Source organism: Somniosus microcephalus, chromosome 7, assembly GCF_052327205.1.
Source record: "Somniosus microcephalus isolate GS21.2 chromosome 7, FLI_Smic_1.0, whole genome shotgun sequence".
Taxonomy (NCBI): Eukaryota; Metazoa; Chordata; class Chondrichthyes; order Squaliformes; family Somniosidae; genus Somniosus; species Somniosus microcephalus.
Window position 1 is genome coordinate 7750242 of NC_140993.1, and position 16915 is coordinate 7767156.

Consider the following 16915-nt stretch of genomic DNA (forward strand, 5'->3'; position numbering starts at 1 on the left):
AGAAAACATTAGTGGGAGTTGTATACAGACCCCCAAACAGTAATGCTGAGATTGGGGATGGCATTAAACAGGAAATTAGAGACGCGTGCAATAAGGGCACAGCAGTTATCATGGGTGACTTTAATCTAAATATAGATTGGGCTAACCAAATTAGTAACAATACTGTGGAGGAGGATTTCCTAGAGTGTATACGGGATGGTTTCCTGGACCAATATGTCGAGGAACCAACTAGAGATCAGACCATCTTAGACTGGGTATTATGTAATGAGAAAGGATTAATTAGTAATCTTGTTGTGCGAGGCCCCTTGGGGAGGAGCGATCATAATATGATAGAATTCTTCATTAAGATGGAGAGTGAAGTAGTTAATTCAGAGACTTGGGTACTGAATTTAAGTAATGGAAACTACGATGGTATGAGGCGCGAGTTGGCTAGGATGGATTGGGGAATGTTACTTAAAGGGTTGACGGTGAATAGGCAATGGCAAACATTTAAAGATCGCATGGATGAACTACAGAATTTGTTCATCCCTGTTTGGCATAAAAATAAAACAAAAAAGGTGACTCAACATTGGCTAACAAAGGAAATTAGGGATAGCATAAGATCCAAGGAGGACATATAAATTGGCCAGAAAAAGCAGCAAACCTGAGGATTGGGAGCAGTTTAGGATTCAGCAAAGGAGGGCAAAGGGATTAATTAAGAGGGGGAAAATAGAGTATGAGAGTAAGCTTTCAGGGAACATAAAAACTGACTGTAAAAGCTTCTATAGATATGTGAAGAGAAAAAGATTGGTAAAGTCATGCGTAGGTCCCTTGCAGTCAGAATCAGGGGAATTTATAATGGGGAACAAAGAAATGGCGAACCAATTAAATACATACTTTGGTTCTGTCTTCACAAAGGAGGACACAAATAAACTCCCAGAGATGTCTGTAAGATTCAGGATCACAGGCTCACACAGATTACCCAACAGGGCTTTAGAAGTTGTAAGGCTTTTATTAAATAGCTACAGTTTTAAGGCATAATCAGATATTACATATGGTTTAAGCCGAGTATAATAGACATACAACCCGTGACAGTAGGAGCGATCTACGACTCCCGAATCGGAATGACACGGATGGACGGACGAGGAGGCAGTACGGTGGTCTCGGATTGGGTGGATTCCTGCAGTCTGCTGCAGCGGTCACTTCCGTTGGGTCATCTCTCGAGCTGCTGGAGGTGTTAGGCCATCAGCCACCTCAGAGGCTAAACTTGACCAAGGTGTTAGGCCATCAACCACCTCGGAGGCTAAACTTGACCAAGGTGTTAGGCCGTCAGCCACCTCGGAGGCTAAACTTGACCAAGGTGTTAGGCCATCAACCACCTCGGAGGCTAAACTTCACCAAGGTGTTAGGCCGCAGCCACCTCGGGGAAGCCTTCGCCCCTGACTGCCTGGTTTCCTCTCTCGGTCGTCTATATTTATAGTTATTTCGGTGGGCTGGTTATCACCTGGTGTCCATCATTTGATCCCCATCCTATTGTCCAATTGTGAAGCGGGAAGGCATCCCTCGCCGTCCCTTTCTGCATGGCTGATGAAACCTCCCTCTTATCTTTCTGAGGAATGTTTTGTTATGTTTCTTTAAGGACATTTTATGACTTTTCGGCTACATTTTTGTCTATTATCCCACCACCCTGTGATGTTTTGCATTTTACGATTCCCTTATCACTTCCATTTGTCTTTTGCTGCTTGATATTCGACCTTGCTGGCCTTTCTGCTCTCTGTTCCCGGCTGCCTGTCAGTCTCTGTTCTAAGAATTAAAACCCAGCTTTGAATCGAACAGCGATTTCTTACATGTCGGGGAACACAGGGTCTAATGGGAGGGAGGAACTGAATGAAATCAGTATTTGTAGGGAAATGGTGTTAGGGAAATTGACGGGATTGAAGGCCGATAAATCCCCAGGGCCTGATAATCTACATCCTAGGGTACTTAAGGAAGTGGCCCTAGCAATAGTAGATGCATTGCTGGTCATCTTCCAGAACTCGATAGACTCTGGAACAGTACCCATGGATTGGAGGGTAGCTAATGTTACCCCACTATTCAAAAAAGGTGGTAGAGAAAAAAACAGGGAATTATATATAGACTGGCAAGCCTGAAATCGGCAGTGGGGAAAATGCTAGAGTCCATTATAAAAGATGTAATAGCAGAGCACTTGGAAAACAGTGACAGGATCGGACAAAGTCAACATGGATTTACAAAAGGTAAATCGTGCTTGACTAATCTACTGGAATTCTTTGAGGATGTAACTGGTAGAATAGATAAGGGAGAACCAGTGGATGTGGTGTATTTGGACTTTCAAAAGGCTTTCGATAAGGTCCCGCATAAGAGATTAGCGTGCAAAGTTAAAGACATGGGATTGGGAGCAAGGTACTGACTTGGATAGAGAACTGGTTGGCAGACAGGAAGCAAAGAGTTGGAATAAACTGGTCTTTTTCCGAGTGGAAGGCAGTGACTAGTGGGGTACCGCAGGGATCGGTGCTAGAACCCCAGCTATTCACAATATATATTAATTGTGGTAAACCACTGTTATCGTTCACAACCGTTCACTATTGTTACACTGTTGTTATCACTGTTTACACTGTTGTTATCACTACACAAGGTTACCTCTTGCCACGCACGCTGTTATACCTAGGCATACCTCAGCTGACTCCGCCCATGGCTCCGCCTGCTTGCCCAGGTATAAAGGTGACTGATTGGCTAGTATTCTTCCTTGTTGGAACCGATCACCCACGAGGGTGGGCTCTGTTATTTAGCCAATAAAAACCTATAGTTACTATCTTAACTCGTCGCTTTTCATGGAATGAATTGATAGGTATATCATTAATGATCTAGACGAGGGAACTAGATGTAATATCTCCAAGTTTGCAGACGACACAAAGCTAGGTGGGCGTGTGTGCTGTGAGGAGGATGCAGAGAAACTCCAGTATGATTTGGACAGGTTGGGCGACTGGGCAGATGCAGTATAATGTGGATAAATGCGAGGTTATCCACTTTGGTGGCAAAAACAGGAAGGCAGATTATCTGAATGGCAATAGATTGGGAAAAGGGGAAGTGCAACGAGACCTGGGTGTCCTTGTGCACCAGTCGCTGAAGGTAAGCATGCAGGTGCAGCAGGTGGTTAAGAAGGCAAATGGTATGTTGGCCTTCGTAGCGAGAGGATTCGAGTACAGGAACAAGGATGTCTTGCTGCAGTTGTACAGGGCCTTGGTGACACCACACCTTGAGTATTGTGTGCAGTTTTGGTCACCATATCTGAGGAAGGATGTTCTTGCCATGGAGGGAGTTCAGCGAAGATTCACCAGACTGATACCTGGGATCGCAGGAATGACGTATGAAGAGAGATTGGGTCGATTAGGCTTATACTCGCTGGAGTTTAGAAGAATGAGAGGGGATCTCATTGAAACTTATAAAATTCTAACAGGACTAGACAGACTAGATGCAGGAAGGATGTTCCCGATGGCCGGGGAGTCCAGAACCAGGGGTCACAGTCTAAGGATAAGGGGTAAGCCATTTAGGACAGAGATGAGGAGGAATTTCTTCACCCAGAGAGTGGTGAACCTGTGGAATTCTCTACCACAGAAGACAGTTGAGGCCAATTCATTAAATATATTCAAGAAGGAGTTGGATATATTTCTTAAGGCTAAAGGGATCAAGGGATATGGGGAGAAGGCAGGGACAGGGTACTGAATTTGGATGATCAGCCATGATCTCATTGAATGGCGGAGCAGGCTCGAGGGGCCGAATGGCCTACTCCTGCTCCTATCTTCGATGTTTCTATGAGTAAGGAAAGCTCCTGCTGATTACCACCTACCGCCCCCCCTCAGCTGATGAATCAGTACTCCTCCATGTTGAACACTACTTGGAAGAAGCACTGAGAGTAGCAAGAGCACAGAATGTACTCTGGGTGGGGACTTCAATGTCCATCACCAAGAGTGGCTCGGTAGCACCACTGCTGACCGAGCTGGCCGAGGCCTAAAGGACATAACTACCAGACTGGGCCTGCGACAGGTGGTGAGAGAACCAACACGAGGGAAAAACCTACTTGACCTCGTTCTCACCAATGTAACTGTCGCAAATGCATCTTGTCCATGACAGTATTGGTAGCAGTGACCATCGCACAGTCACTGTGGAGGCGAAGTCCCGTCTTCACATGGAGGACACCCTCCATCGTGTTGTGTGGCACTACCACCGTGCTAAATGGGATAGATTCAGAACAGATCCAGCAGCTCAAAACTGGGCATCCATGAGGCACTGTAGGCCATCAGCAGCAGCAGAATTGTATTCCGCCACAATCTGTAACCTCATGGTCCAGCATATCTCTCACTCTACCATTACCATTAAGCCAGGAGACCAACCCCTGGTTCAATGAGGAGTGTAAGCGCATGCCAGGAACAGCACCAGGCGTACCTAAAAGTGAGGTGCCAACCTGGGGATGCTGCAACACAGGACTACATGCATGCTAAACAGCAGAAGCAGCATGCTATAGACAGAGCAAAGCGATCCCACAATCAACGGATCAGATCAAAGCTCTGCAGTCCTGCCACATCCAGTCGTGAATGGTGGTGGACCAATAAACAACTAACTGGAGGAGGAGGCTCCATGAACATCCCCATCCTCAATGATGGTGGAGCCCAGCATGTGAGTGCAAAAGACAAGGCTGAAGCGTTTGCAACCATTTTTAGCCAGAAGTGCCGAGCAGATGATCCACCTCAGCCTCCTCGAGGTCCCCACCATCACAGAAGCCAGTCTTCAGCCAATTCGATTCACTCCACGCGATATCAGGAAATGGCTGAGTGCACTGGATACAGCAAAGGCCCCGACAACATCCCGGCTGTCGTGCTGAAGACTTGTGCTCCAGAACTAGCCGCGCCTCTAGCCAAGCTGTTCCAGTACAGCTACAACACTGGCATCTATCCGACAATGTGGAAAACTGCCCAGGTATGTCCTGCCCACAAAAAGCAGGACAAATCCAATCTGGCCAATTACTGCCCCATCAGTCTACTCTCAATCATCAGCAAAGTGATGGAAGCTGTCATCGACAGTGCTATCAAGCGGCACTTGCTCACCAATAATCTGCTCACTGATGCTCAGTTTGGGTTCCGCCAGGTCCACTCGGCTCCAGACCCCATTACAGCCTTGGTCCAAACATGGACAAAAGAGCTGAATTCCTGGCTTATGTCTTCCAGTCTCTGGAGTGGGGCTTGTCCTTTCGACCTTCTGACTCACAGGCAAGAGTGCTGCCCACTGAGCCACGGCTGACTCGCCGACTTTGTGTCATTTTTCCAGTAATGTATTAGTCCAGAACATACGGTTTAGAATATTTAGGCTGTTTACCCACACAACACATTGTTGTTCTTCAGAAACAAATGTATTGCATGCATCACTTTGAAACAAGATGAAATGCAAGTGTTATTTCATTGAACAGCCCAGAAGGCGGCCATTCGGCCCATCGAGTGTGCAGCGGCTCTGTCAAAGAGCAATCCAGTCAGTCCCCCTCCCCCGCTCTTTCCCCGCATCCCTGCAATTTCTCCTTCAAGTATTTATCCAATTCCCTTTTGAAGGCTACCATTGAATCTGTCTCCACTGCCCCATCAGGCAGTGCGTTCCCAATCCTGACCACTCGCTGCGTAAAAAAGGTTTTCCTCCTGTCCCCTCTGATTCTTTTGCCAATCACTTTAAATCTGTGCCCTCTGATTATTGACCCTACAGCCACGGGAAACTAGTTTTATTCACCCTGTCTAAACCCTTCATGATTTTAAACACCTCTATCAAAGCTCCTCTTAACCTTCTCTGCTCCAAGGAGAACAACCCCAGCTTCTCCAGTCTCTCCACATCACTGAATTCCCTCGTCCCCGGAACCATTCTGGTAAATCTCCTCTGCACCCTCTCCAAAGCCTTCACATCCTTCCTAAAGTGCGGTGCCCAGAATTGGACACAATACTCCAGCTGGGGCTGAACCAGTGTTTATACAGGTTTAGCAATAATTTCCTGGCTGTTGTCCTCTCTGCCTCTATTTATGAAGCCCAGGATCCCATGTGCTTTATTAACTATTTTGTTCACCTGTCCTGCCACCTTCAGAGATTTGTGCACAAACACCCCCAGGTGTCTCTGTTCTTGCACCCCCTTTAAAATCGTACCATTTAGTCTCTCCCCATTCTTCCGACCAAATGTATCACCTCACATTTTTCTACATTGAATTTCATCTGCCATGTGTCTGCCTATTCCACCATGTCTTCTTGAAGTTTGTTGCTATTTTCCTCACTGTTTACTACACTTCCAAGTTTCGTGCCATCTGCAAATTTCAAAATTGTGCCCTGTACACCCAAGTCCAAGTCATTAATGTATGTCAAAAACAGCAGTGTCCTAGTACTGAGCCCTGGGGAACACCACTGTCGACCGCCCTCCAGTCTGAAAAACAGCCAGTCACCACAATGCTGCTTTCTATTCCTTAACCAGTTTTGTATCCATGCTGTTACTGCCCCTTTTAACCAATACGTGGTACTTCATCAAACGCCTTTTGAAGGTCCGTATACACATCATCAACTGCAGTGTCCTCATCCACCCTCTCTATTACTTCATCAAAAAACTAAATCAAGTAAGTCTCTGGAGTTTAGAAGAATGAGGGGTGATCTCATTGAAACATATGAAATTCTTAGAGGGCTTGACAGGGTAGATGCAGGGAGGGTGTTTCCCCTGGCTGGAGTGTCTAGAACCAGGGGTCACAGTCTCAGAATAAGGAGTCAGCCAGTTAGGACCGAGATGAGGAGAAATTTCTTCACTCAGAGGGTGGTGAATCTTTGGAATTCTCTGCCCCAGAGGGCTGTGGAGGCTCAGTCGTTGAGTATAAGACTGAGACTGATATAATTTTGGGCACTAAAGGAGTCAAGAGATATGGGGACCGGGCAGGAAGGTGGAGTTGATGTAGAAGTTCAGCGATGATCTTATTGAATGGCGGAGCCGGCTCGAGGGGCTGTATGGCCCACTCCTGCTCCTAGTTCTGATGTTCTTAAACACGATTTGCCCTTAACAAAGCCGTCCTGGCTCGCCTTTATTTGTTCATGCTTGTCCAAATAGCCTGTGATTGCGGATTTATCCTTCTCCTTTACTTTTAACCTTTTCTTTTGTTCTGAAGGGAAGGTTGATCAGCAAAAGTACATAGACGACAGCTGCTTGGCTCTCATGAAATGATTCCAAAGAGCTCTTTATATTTACTGTACTGACCAACAGGGAAATAACACAGCCTATCAATATAGGAACAAACATCACCACTCTCCAACATAAGGAGTAACTGGATTTCTAGAATATCTAAACATCATTAACACACAAGAGCAGAACAAAAGTGTGATCGGAAACAGTGACCACCATTACAATAGGCTGCAGTTTGGATCCTGCGTCAAGCTGTACTAAAGCCAGATTGAGCAGTATCGTTGTGCCCCCCCCGCGTGTGCAGACCTGCTCAAGCCACTGCAATGGTCACAAATAAATGTTACAAACATACGTAGACGGCAAAGAGAGAATGACTTGTATTTGTCCAGGACCTTTCGCGGCCTCAGTACATCCCAAAGCGCTTTATAGCCAGTGAATTACTTTTATTCATTTATCTGTAACATTGATACACGCAATGTTCCAGTACAGCTACAACACTGGCATCTACCCGGCAATGTGGAAAATTGCCCAAGTATGTCCTGTCTACAAAAAGCAGGACAAATCCGACCCGGCCAATTACCGTCCCATCAGTCTACTCTCAATCATCAGCAAAGTGATGGAAGGTGTCGTCGACAGTGCCATCAAGCGGCACTTACTCAGCAATAACCTGCTAACTGATGCCCAGTTTGGGTTCCGCCAGGGCCACTCGGCTCCCGACCTCATTACAGCCTTGGTCCAAACATGGACAAAAGAGCTGAATTCCAGAGGTGAGCTGAGAGTGACTGCCCTTGACATCAAGGCAGCATTTGATGGAGTGTGGCATCAAGGAGCTCTAGCAAAACTGAAGTCAATGGGAATCAAGGGGGAAACTCTCCATTGGTTGGAATCATACCTAGCACAAAGGAAGTTGGCTGTGGTTGTTGGAGGTCATTCATCTCAATCACATGACATCACTGCAGGAGTTCCTCAGGGCAGTGTCCTAGGCCCAACCATCTTCAGCTGTTTCATCAATGACCTTCCCTCCATCATAAGGTCAGAAGTGGGGATGTTCGCTGATGATTGCACACTGTTCAGCACCATTCGAGACTCGTCAGATACTGACGCAGTCCGTGTCCATATGCAGCAAGACCTGGACAACATTCAGACTTGGGCTGACAAGTGGCAAGTAACATTCGCACCACACAAGTGCCAGGCAATGACCATCTCCAACAAGCGAGACTCTAACCATCTCCCCTTGACATTCAATGGCCTTACCATCGCTGAATCCCCCACTATCAACATCCTGGGGGTTACCATTGATCAGAAACTGAACTGGACCAGCCATTTAAATACTGTGGCTACAAGAGCAGGCCAGAAGCTGGGAATTCTGCGGCGAGTGTCTCACCTCCTGACTCCCCAAAGCCTTTCCACCATCTACAAGGCACAAGTCAGGAGTGTGATGGAATACTCTCCACTTGCCTGGATGAGTACAGCTCCAACAACACTCAAGAAGCTCGACACCATTCAGGATAAAGCAGCCCGCTTGATTGGCACTCCATCCACCACCTTCAACATTCACTCCCTCCACCACCGGCGCACTGTGGCTGCAGTGTGTACCATCTACAAGATGCACTGCAGCAACTCGCCAAAGCTCCTTCAACAGCACCTTCCAAACCCGCGACCTCTACCACTTAGGACAAGGGCAGCAGACACATGAGAACATCACCGCCTACAAGTTCCCCTCCAAGCCACACACCATCCTGACTTGGACCTGTATTGCCGTTCCTTCGCTGTCCCTGGGCCAAAATCCTGGAACTCCCTTCCTAACAGCATTGTGGGTGTACCTACACCATATGGACTGCAGCGGTTCAAGAAGGCGGCTCACCACCATCTTCTCAAGGGCAATTAGGGATGGGCACTGAATGCAGGCCTAGCCAGCGACGCCCACATCACATCAATGAATTAAAAAAAAATAGGAGGAGTCGGCCATTCAGCCCTTCGAGTCTGCTCCGCCATTCAATGAGATCATGGCTGATCTTCTGCCTCAACTCCATTCACCGGCCCTATCGCCATATCCCTTGATGCCCTTACTAGTCAGAAATCTATCGACTTCTGTTTTGAATATACCCAATGACAGCCTCCACAGCCCTCTGGGGTAGAGAATTCCAAAGGTTCACCACTCTCTGTGTGAAGAAATTTCTCCTCATCTCAGTCCTGAATGGCCTACCCTTTATCCTGAGGCTGTGGCCCCTGGGTCTAGACTCCCCAGCCAAGGGAAACATTCTCCCAGCATCCACCCTATCAAGCCCTGCAATAATTTTGTGTGCTTCAATGAGATCCCCTCATTCTTCTGAATTCAAGAGAATACAGGCCTAGTTTACTCAATCTCTTCTCATACGACAGTCCCGCCATCCCAGGAATCAATCTCGTGAACCTTCGTTGCACTCCCTCTATGGCAAGTATATCCTTCCTTAGGTAAGGAGACCAAAATTGTACACAGTACTCCAGGTGTGGTCTCACCAAGGCCCTATATAATTGGAGTAAGACTTCTTTACTCCTGTACTCAAATCCTCTTGTAATGAAGGCCAGCATACCATTTGCCTTCCTAATGGCTTGCTGCACCTGCACATTCACTTTCAGTGACTCATGTACAAGGACACCCAGGTCCCTTTGAGCATCTGCATTCCCCAATCTTTCACCATTTAGGAAATACTCTGCCTTTCTGTTTTTTCTACCAAAGTGGATAACTTCACATTTATCTACATTATATTCCATCTGCCATGTTCTCGCCCACTCACTGAGCCTGTTGAGATCCCCTTGAAGCCTCTTCACAACTGACACTGCCACCTAGCTATGAGTCATCAGCAAATTTGGAAATGTTACATTTAGTCCCCTCACCCAAATCATTGATATAGATAGTGAATAGCTGGGGCCCAAGCACCGATCCTTGCGGTACCCCACTAGTCACAGCCTGCCATCCTGAAAAAGACTCTTTGTTTTCTGTCTGTTAACCAATTCTCAATCCATGCGAGTATATTACCCCCAATTCCATGTGCCCTAATTTTGTTCACCAACCTCTTGTGTGGGACCTTATCGAAGGCCTTCTGAAAATCCAGATACATAAAGTATATGCACAGCCATATCCACGTTTATATAGACATATAGGGTACAGTATCAAATCCCACCAGAGCAAGATGTGGAATTCAAATCAATAAATAGGAAGGTGGGATTTGCTAGAGGAAAACAGACCAGGGTCCGAGTTCCCCTTCTACCATGCTGGTAGTCGTATGATCCAATGATAATGGAGTTGTTGACCAATCACAGCGATCAATCTCTATCAATGAGTCTCCAACAGACCCAGACATGAGGCGAGGAAAACCCCCAGTGGTGGAGAGCTTTGGGAACTGGAGATCCGAAGTCACCTGTTCCTCCCGAGCACGCGACACTCACCCCACGTCGTGTCTCCAATTACTGAGTCAATCTCAAAATGTTATCTTCTTAATGAAATCTATTTAATTTGCATTTGAATGAATCGATACGAACTGCTTGCACCGTCTCCAGAGGGAGCCTGTTCCATAGATTGACCCCTCGCTCACTGAAATATTGTTTCCACAGATTCGGGAGGGGGGCAGGGGGTGATGGGGGGGCGAGAGGGGGCGGGACGAGAGGGGGCGGGGGGGACGAGAGGGGGGGCGAGAGGGGAGGGGGGGGCGAGAGGGCGAGAGGGGGCGGGGGGCGAGAGGGGGCGAGGGGGCGAGAGGGGGCGGGGGGGGCGAGAGGGGGCGGGGGGGGCGAGAGGGGGCGGGGGGGCGAGAGGGGGGCGGGGGGGGCGAGAGGGGCGGGGGAGGCGAGAGGGGGCGGGCGGGAGGCGAGAGGGGGCGGAGGGGGCGAGAGGGGGCGGGGGGGCGAGAGGGGCGAGAGGGGGGCGAGAGGGGGCGAGAGGGGGCGAGAGGGGCGGGGCGGGGGGGCGAGAGGGGGCGGGGGGGCGAGAGGGGCGAGAGGGGGCGGGGGAGAGGGGGCGGAGAGGGCGGAGGGAGAGGGGCGGGGGGGAGAGGGGGGAGAGGGGGCGGGGGGGCGAGAGGGGGCGGGGGGCGGTGGGGGGGCGGGGGGCGCGGGAGGGGGCGAGTGGGGCCAGGAGGGGGCGAGTGGGGCCAGCAGGGGGCGAGTGGGGCCAGCAGGGGGCGAGTGGGGCCAGCAGGGGGCGAGTGGGGCCAGCAGGGGCGAGTGGGGCCAGGAGGGGGCGAGTGGGGCCAGGGGGCGAGGAGGGGGCGAGGGGGCCCGGGAGGGTGCGAGGGGGGCCGGTGAGGGTGCGAGGGGGGCCGCGAGGGGGGCCGGGAGGGGGCGAGGGGGGCCGGGAGGGGGCGAGGGGGGCAGGAGGGGGCAAGGGGGGGCAGGAGGGGGCGAGGGGGGTAGGGGTGAGGGGGGCAGGGGTGAGGGGGCAGCAGGAGGGGGTGAGAGTGGCAGGTGGTGTGCAGGGGGTGAGGGGGGCAGGAGGTGTGCAGGGGGTGAGGAGGGGGGCAGGGGGTGAGGAGGGGGGCAGGGGGTGAGATGGGGGGCAGGGGGGGGGGAGGAGGGGGGCAGGGGGTGAGGAGGGGGGCAGGGGGTGAGGAGGGGGGCAGGGGGGGGGTGAGGAGGGGGGCAGGGGGGGGGTGAGGAGGGGGGCAGGGGGTGAGGAGGGGGGCAGGGGGTGAGGAGGGGGCAGGGGGTGAGGCAGGGGGGCAGGGGGGTGAGGAGGGGGGCAGGGGGGTGAGGAGGGGGGCAGGGGGTGAGGAGGGGGGCAGGGGGTCGAGGAGGGGGCAGGGGGTGAGGAGGGGGGCAGGGGGTGAGGGAGGGGGGCAGGGGGTGAGGAGGGGGGCAGGGGGTGAGGAGGGGGGCAGGGGGTGAGGAGGGGGGCAGGGGGTGAGGAGGGGGCAGGGGGTGAGGAGGGGGGCAGGGGGTGAGGAGGGGGCAGGGGGTGAGGAGGGGGCAGGGGGTGAGGAGGGGGCAGGGGGTGAGGGAGGGGGCAGGGGGTGTGAGGAGGGGGCAGGGGGTGAGGAGGGGGGCAGGGGGGAGGTGAGGAGGGGGCAGGGGGTGAGGAGGGGGCAGGGGGTGAGGAGGGGGCAGGGGGTGAGGAGGGGGCAGGGTGTGAGGGGGGGGCAGGGGGTGAGGGGGGGGCAGGGGGTGAGGGGGGGGCAGGGGGTGAGGAGGGGGGCAGGGGGTGAGGAGGGGGCAGGGGGGTGAGAGGGGGCAGGGGGTGAGAGGGGGCAGGGGGTGAGAGGGGGGCAGGGGGTGAGAGGGGGCAGGGGGTGAGAGGGGGCAGGGGTGAGAGGGGGCAGGGGTGAGAGGGGGCAGGGGGTGAGCAGGGAGGCAGGGGGGTGAGAGGACAGTGACAGGGTAACACAAAGAATTCGACCCAACACAATCGTCGCTAAGCAAAAGGAAAAACATCTGACATATTGGGAAACAACAAAAACCCAAAGCAAACTCAATTGCTACTTGGCCCTAAACAGACAATACAACATAGCTGATTACCTGACCATGGTAAAGGATAACAAACTGAGAAGAACCTTGACAAGGTACAGACTTAGCGAACATAGCCTAGCGATCGAAAAAGGCAGACACAGGCAGACCAGGCTGCCAAGAGAAGACAGGATATGCTCTCACTGCAATCAGGGAGTAGTGGAGACAGAGATGCACTTCCTCACAGCCTGTGGAAAATATCAGGACATCAGGGAGAATTTCTACCAAAAATTCTCACAAATATGCCCTGAATTCAGAAATCTGAATGACAACCAAAAACTCCGATTCCTACTGGGAGAGGAGAGAAGCTGTGTAACACTGGCGGCACACTATGTTACAGCTTGCCATGAACAGAGGGACAACCAGTAAACTAAGAAATGAATATATATAAACAATGCGAATGTATATTTATACACTCAGGGATATACCTGTTTATACAATGTATGAATAGAACTGCGTTTATGTGCTCAACCATAAATATATTTTGATGCTTTGGCAACATAAGATGTAACTTATCATGCCAATAAAGCGATTTGAATTGTGAATTGAGAGGGGGCAGGGGGTGAGAGGGGGCAGGGAGGGCAGCAGGAGGGGGTGAGGAGGGGGGCAGGGGGTGAGGAGTGATGCAGGGGGTGTGGGAGGGTGCAGGGGGTGTGGAAGGGGCAGGGGGTGAGGAGGGCAGGGGGTGAGGAGGGGGCAGGGGGTGAGGAGGGGGCAGGGGGTGAGGAGGGGGCAGGGGGTGAGAGGGGGCAGGGGGTGAGAGGGGGCAGGGGGTGAGAGGGGGCAGGGAGGGCAGCAGGAGGGGGTGAGGGGGTGAGGAGGGGGAGTTGAGGGGTGAGGGAGGGGAGACTCTCTGTCACCCAACCCCGGGGACAAGGCTCAGACCCTCTCCCAGAATGCGGCCTAAACCTCACTCCCACAATCCTGTACCGGAGACCGAGGCCCGGGTCCCCGCTCCTCTTACCGTGAAAATCGAGCCGGCGACCGGCCTCTCCACCAGAGGCCCCGCCCTCCGCCCGTCACACGCAGCCGTTGGGGAACACGTGGACGAGGACCGGGCTCCGTTGCCCAGGCGACGCCGCAAAGCGCTCTGGGTATTGTAGTTCCTATGTGGCTGGCTGTGACGTCAGCGGCAGCCATCATGAATGGCGCCGGGTGACGTAATCGCCTCACCGACAGCGGCAACTCCCAGAGTGCAGCGGGACCGGCCTCAACTCGGAGTTTTTTTTTCACCGCCGACAATTCCATCCTCTTGTCACTCAATCAAAGGTGAGTTTGCCAACATAGAATTATATTTTATAACCGCGGCTGTCACTCTGCTTTCATTTCAAACTGTTGCGGTTTCGAATCATAAATTTTGATGAGCGTTACAGCAACGGATGATGGGAATTGTAGTCCTCCGGGCGCCCGGTCCAATGGTTGGGACTGGTGGAATAAACTACCAATCCCAGAATCCCACAGGCGGCCTCCGGTTGGGGGGGGAGTCACGTGGTAGGACGTCGAAAGCGGGTCGCCGTGATCACGTGGGCGGGAGCGAGCGATGCCTTCTGGGGGATGTAGTCCGGCCGCTGAGCCTCTCCCAGCCAAGCGGGCGGCCGGAGAGGGGGCTGGAGAACTACATCCCCCAGGGGGCGCGGGCTTCCGCCGGCAGGGTTGACGAGAGTCAGAAGCCGGCCGGCACGCGGCTTTCAGTGAAGAAGTGGCAGCAAAGCGGGTGGAGCGGAGCGGACCGGACAGCCTGCAGTCACCGCCGGCTTCTCCTGGTGAGGAAACACCGCGGGCCGGGTCAGGTCAGGCCGGGGATTGTAATTTTTTTTTAAAAGTATTTGACATTCACCTCAGGATGGGGGAGGCGAGCCGATGCCCGGGCCCCCTCCGCTCAGGCAGGCCCCGGCCTCTGCCCCCTCCGCTCAGGCAGGCCCCGGCCTCTGCCCCCTCCGCTCAGGCAGGCCCCGGCCTCGGCCCCCCTCCGCTCAGGCAGGCCCCGGCCTCGGCCCCCCTCCGCTCAGGCAGGCCCCGGCCTCGGCCCCCCTCCGCTCAGGCAGGCCCCGGCCTCGGCCCCCCTCCGCTCAGGCAGGCCCCGGCCTCGGCCCCCCTCCGCTCAGGCAGGCCCCGGCCTCGGCCCCCCTCCGCTCAGGCAGGCCCCGGCCTCGGCCCCCCTCCGCTCAGGCAGGCCCCGGCCTCGGCCCCCTCCGCTCAGGCAGGCCCCGGCCTCGGCCCCCTCCGCTCAGGCAGGCCCCGGCCCCCTCCGTTCAGACAGGCCTCGGCCTCCGTGTGTGAGCCGCGGGCAGGGCAGGGCCAGCCGATGCCTGGGATTTTATTAAAATCTATATAACATCAGCCTGAGCTTGTGATCCAGGCCGATGGCGGCTGGGTGAGGCTGCGGAACCGGTGGGTGGAGTTAAAATACAGACCAGCCGTGAAAAGGGAAGGAAGGGAGACCTTGCCGTTATATCGCGGCCTCCCAAAGCGCTTCACAGCCAATGGAGTACTTGTTGAAATGCAGTCACTGTTGTAATTTGGGAAACGCAGCAGCCAGTTGCGCACAGCAAGATCCCACAAACGGCAATGTGATGATGACCAGATAATCTGTTTGTGATCATTGAGGGATAAATATTGGCCCCAGGGCACCGGGGAGAACTCCCCCACTCCTCCGCGAAATAGTGGCTGTGGCATCTTTTACATCCACCGGAGAGAGCAGACAGGGCCTTGGTTTAATGTCTCATCAGAAAGACCGCCCCTCCGACAGCACGGCGCTCCCTCGGCGCCACCCCTCCGACAGCGCGGCGCTCCCTCGGCGCCGCCCCTCCGACAGCGCAGCGCTCCCTCTGCGCCGCCCCTCCGACAGCGCGGCGCTCCCTCCGTGCTGCACTGCAGTGACAATCTGGATTTTGTGCTCGGGTCCCTGGAGTGTGACTTGTACCCACTCCCTTCTGACTCAAGCGAGGGTGCTAACCCCTGAGCCACAAGACTAAACTGAATGGTGGAAGAGCCTCGAGGTAATTTGTCCAAGTTTGTCGACGACACAAAGCTGGGTGGGCGTGTGTGCTGTGAGGAGGATGCCGAGAAACTCCAGTATGATTTGGACAGGTTGGGTGATTGGGCAGAAGCATGGCAGATGCAGTATAATGTGGATAAATGCGAGGTTATCCACTTTGGTGGCAAAAACAGGAAGACAGATTATTATCTGAATGGCAATGGATTGGGAGACGGGGAAGTGCAAAGAGACCTGGGTGTCCTTGTGCACCAGTCGCTGAAGGTAAGCATGCAGGTGCAGCAGGTGGTTAAGAAGGCAAATGATATGTTGGCCTTTGTAGCGAGAGGGTTTGAGTACAAGAACAAGGATGTCTTGCTGCAGTTGTACAGGGCCTTGGTGAGACCACACCTTGAGTATTGTGTGCAGTTTTGGTCACCTTATCTGAGGAAGGATGTTCTTGCCATGGAGGGAGTGCAGCGAAGATTAACCAGACTGATACCTGGGATGGCAGGAATGACGTATGAGGAGAGATTGGGTCGATTAGGCTTGTACTCGCTGGAGTTTAGAAGAATGAGAGGGGATCTCATTGAAACTTATAAAATTCTAACAGGACTAGACAGACTAGATGCAGGAAGGATGTTCCCGATGGCGGGGGAGTCCAGAACCAGGGGTCACAGTCTAAGGATAAGGGGTAAGCCATTTAGGACTGAGATGAGGAGGAATTTCTTCCCCCAGAGAGTGGTGAACCTGTGGAATTCTCTACCACAGAAGGCAGTGGAGGCCAATTCATTAAATATATTCAAGGAGTTAGATATATTTCTTAAGGCTAAAGGGATATGGGGAGAAAGCAGGGACAGGGTACTGAATTTGGATGATCAGCCATGATCGCATTGAATGGCGGAGCAGGCTCGAGGGGCCGAATGGCCGACTCCTGCTGCTATCTTCGATGTTTCTATGAATGGCCTCCTGCTCTTCCTATGACAATCCCAGTGCAGTACTGAGGGAGCTGTGAAATTTAACTTGAATTAAATAAAATCTGGAATATAAAAGCTAGTATCAGTAACGGTGACCATGAATCCACTGGATTGTTGTAAAAACCCATCTGGTTCACTAATGTCCTTTAGGGAAGGAAATCTGCCGTCCTTACCTGGTCTGGCCTATATGTGACTCCAGACCCACAGCAATGAATCTTAACTGCCCTCTGAAATGGCCCAGCAAGCCACTCGGTTGTATTCAAGAAGGTGGCTTGCCACCACCTTCTTGGGGGCAATTAGGGATGGG

At 52.7% G+C, this 16915-nt stretch overlaps 2 protein-coding genes across 2 annotated transcripts in view; one reads left to right on the top strand and one right to left on the bottom strand.

Annotated features, from left to right (window-relative positions):
- faim2a (Fas apoptotic inhibitory molecule 2a) overlaps positions 1 to 13732 on the bottom strand; it is a 54116-nt gene extending 40384 nt beyond the window's left edge. Inside the window, exon 1 of the mRNA XM_085992198.1 lies at positions 13622 to 13732. The gene's annotated coding sequence lies outside the window, so the exon portion shown is untranslated. The remainder of the gene's footprint in view (positions 1 to 13621) is intronic.
- Positions 13733 to 14254: 522 nt separating this feature from the next.
- The window catches only part of abcf2a (ATP-binding cassette, sub-family F (GCN20), member 2a), a 67521-nt gene continuing 64860 nt past the window's right edge, over positions 14255 to 16915 (top strand). The window contains 1 exon segment of the mRNA XM_085992197.1: positions 14255 to 14420. The gene's annotated coding sequence lies outside the window, so the exon portion shown is untranslated.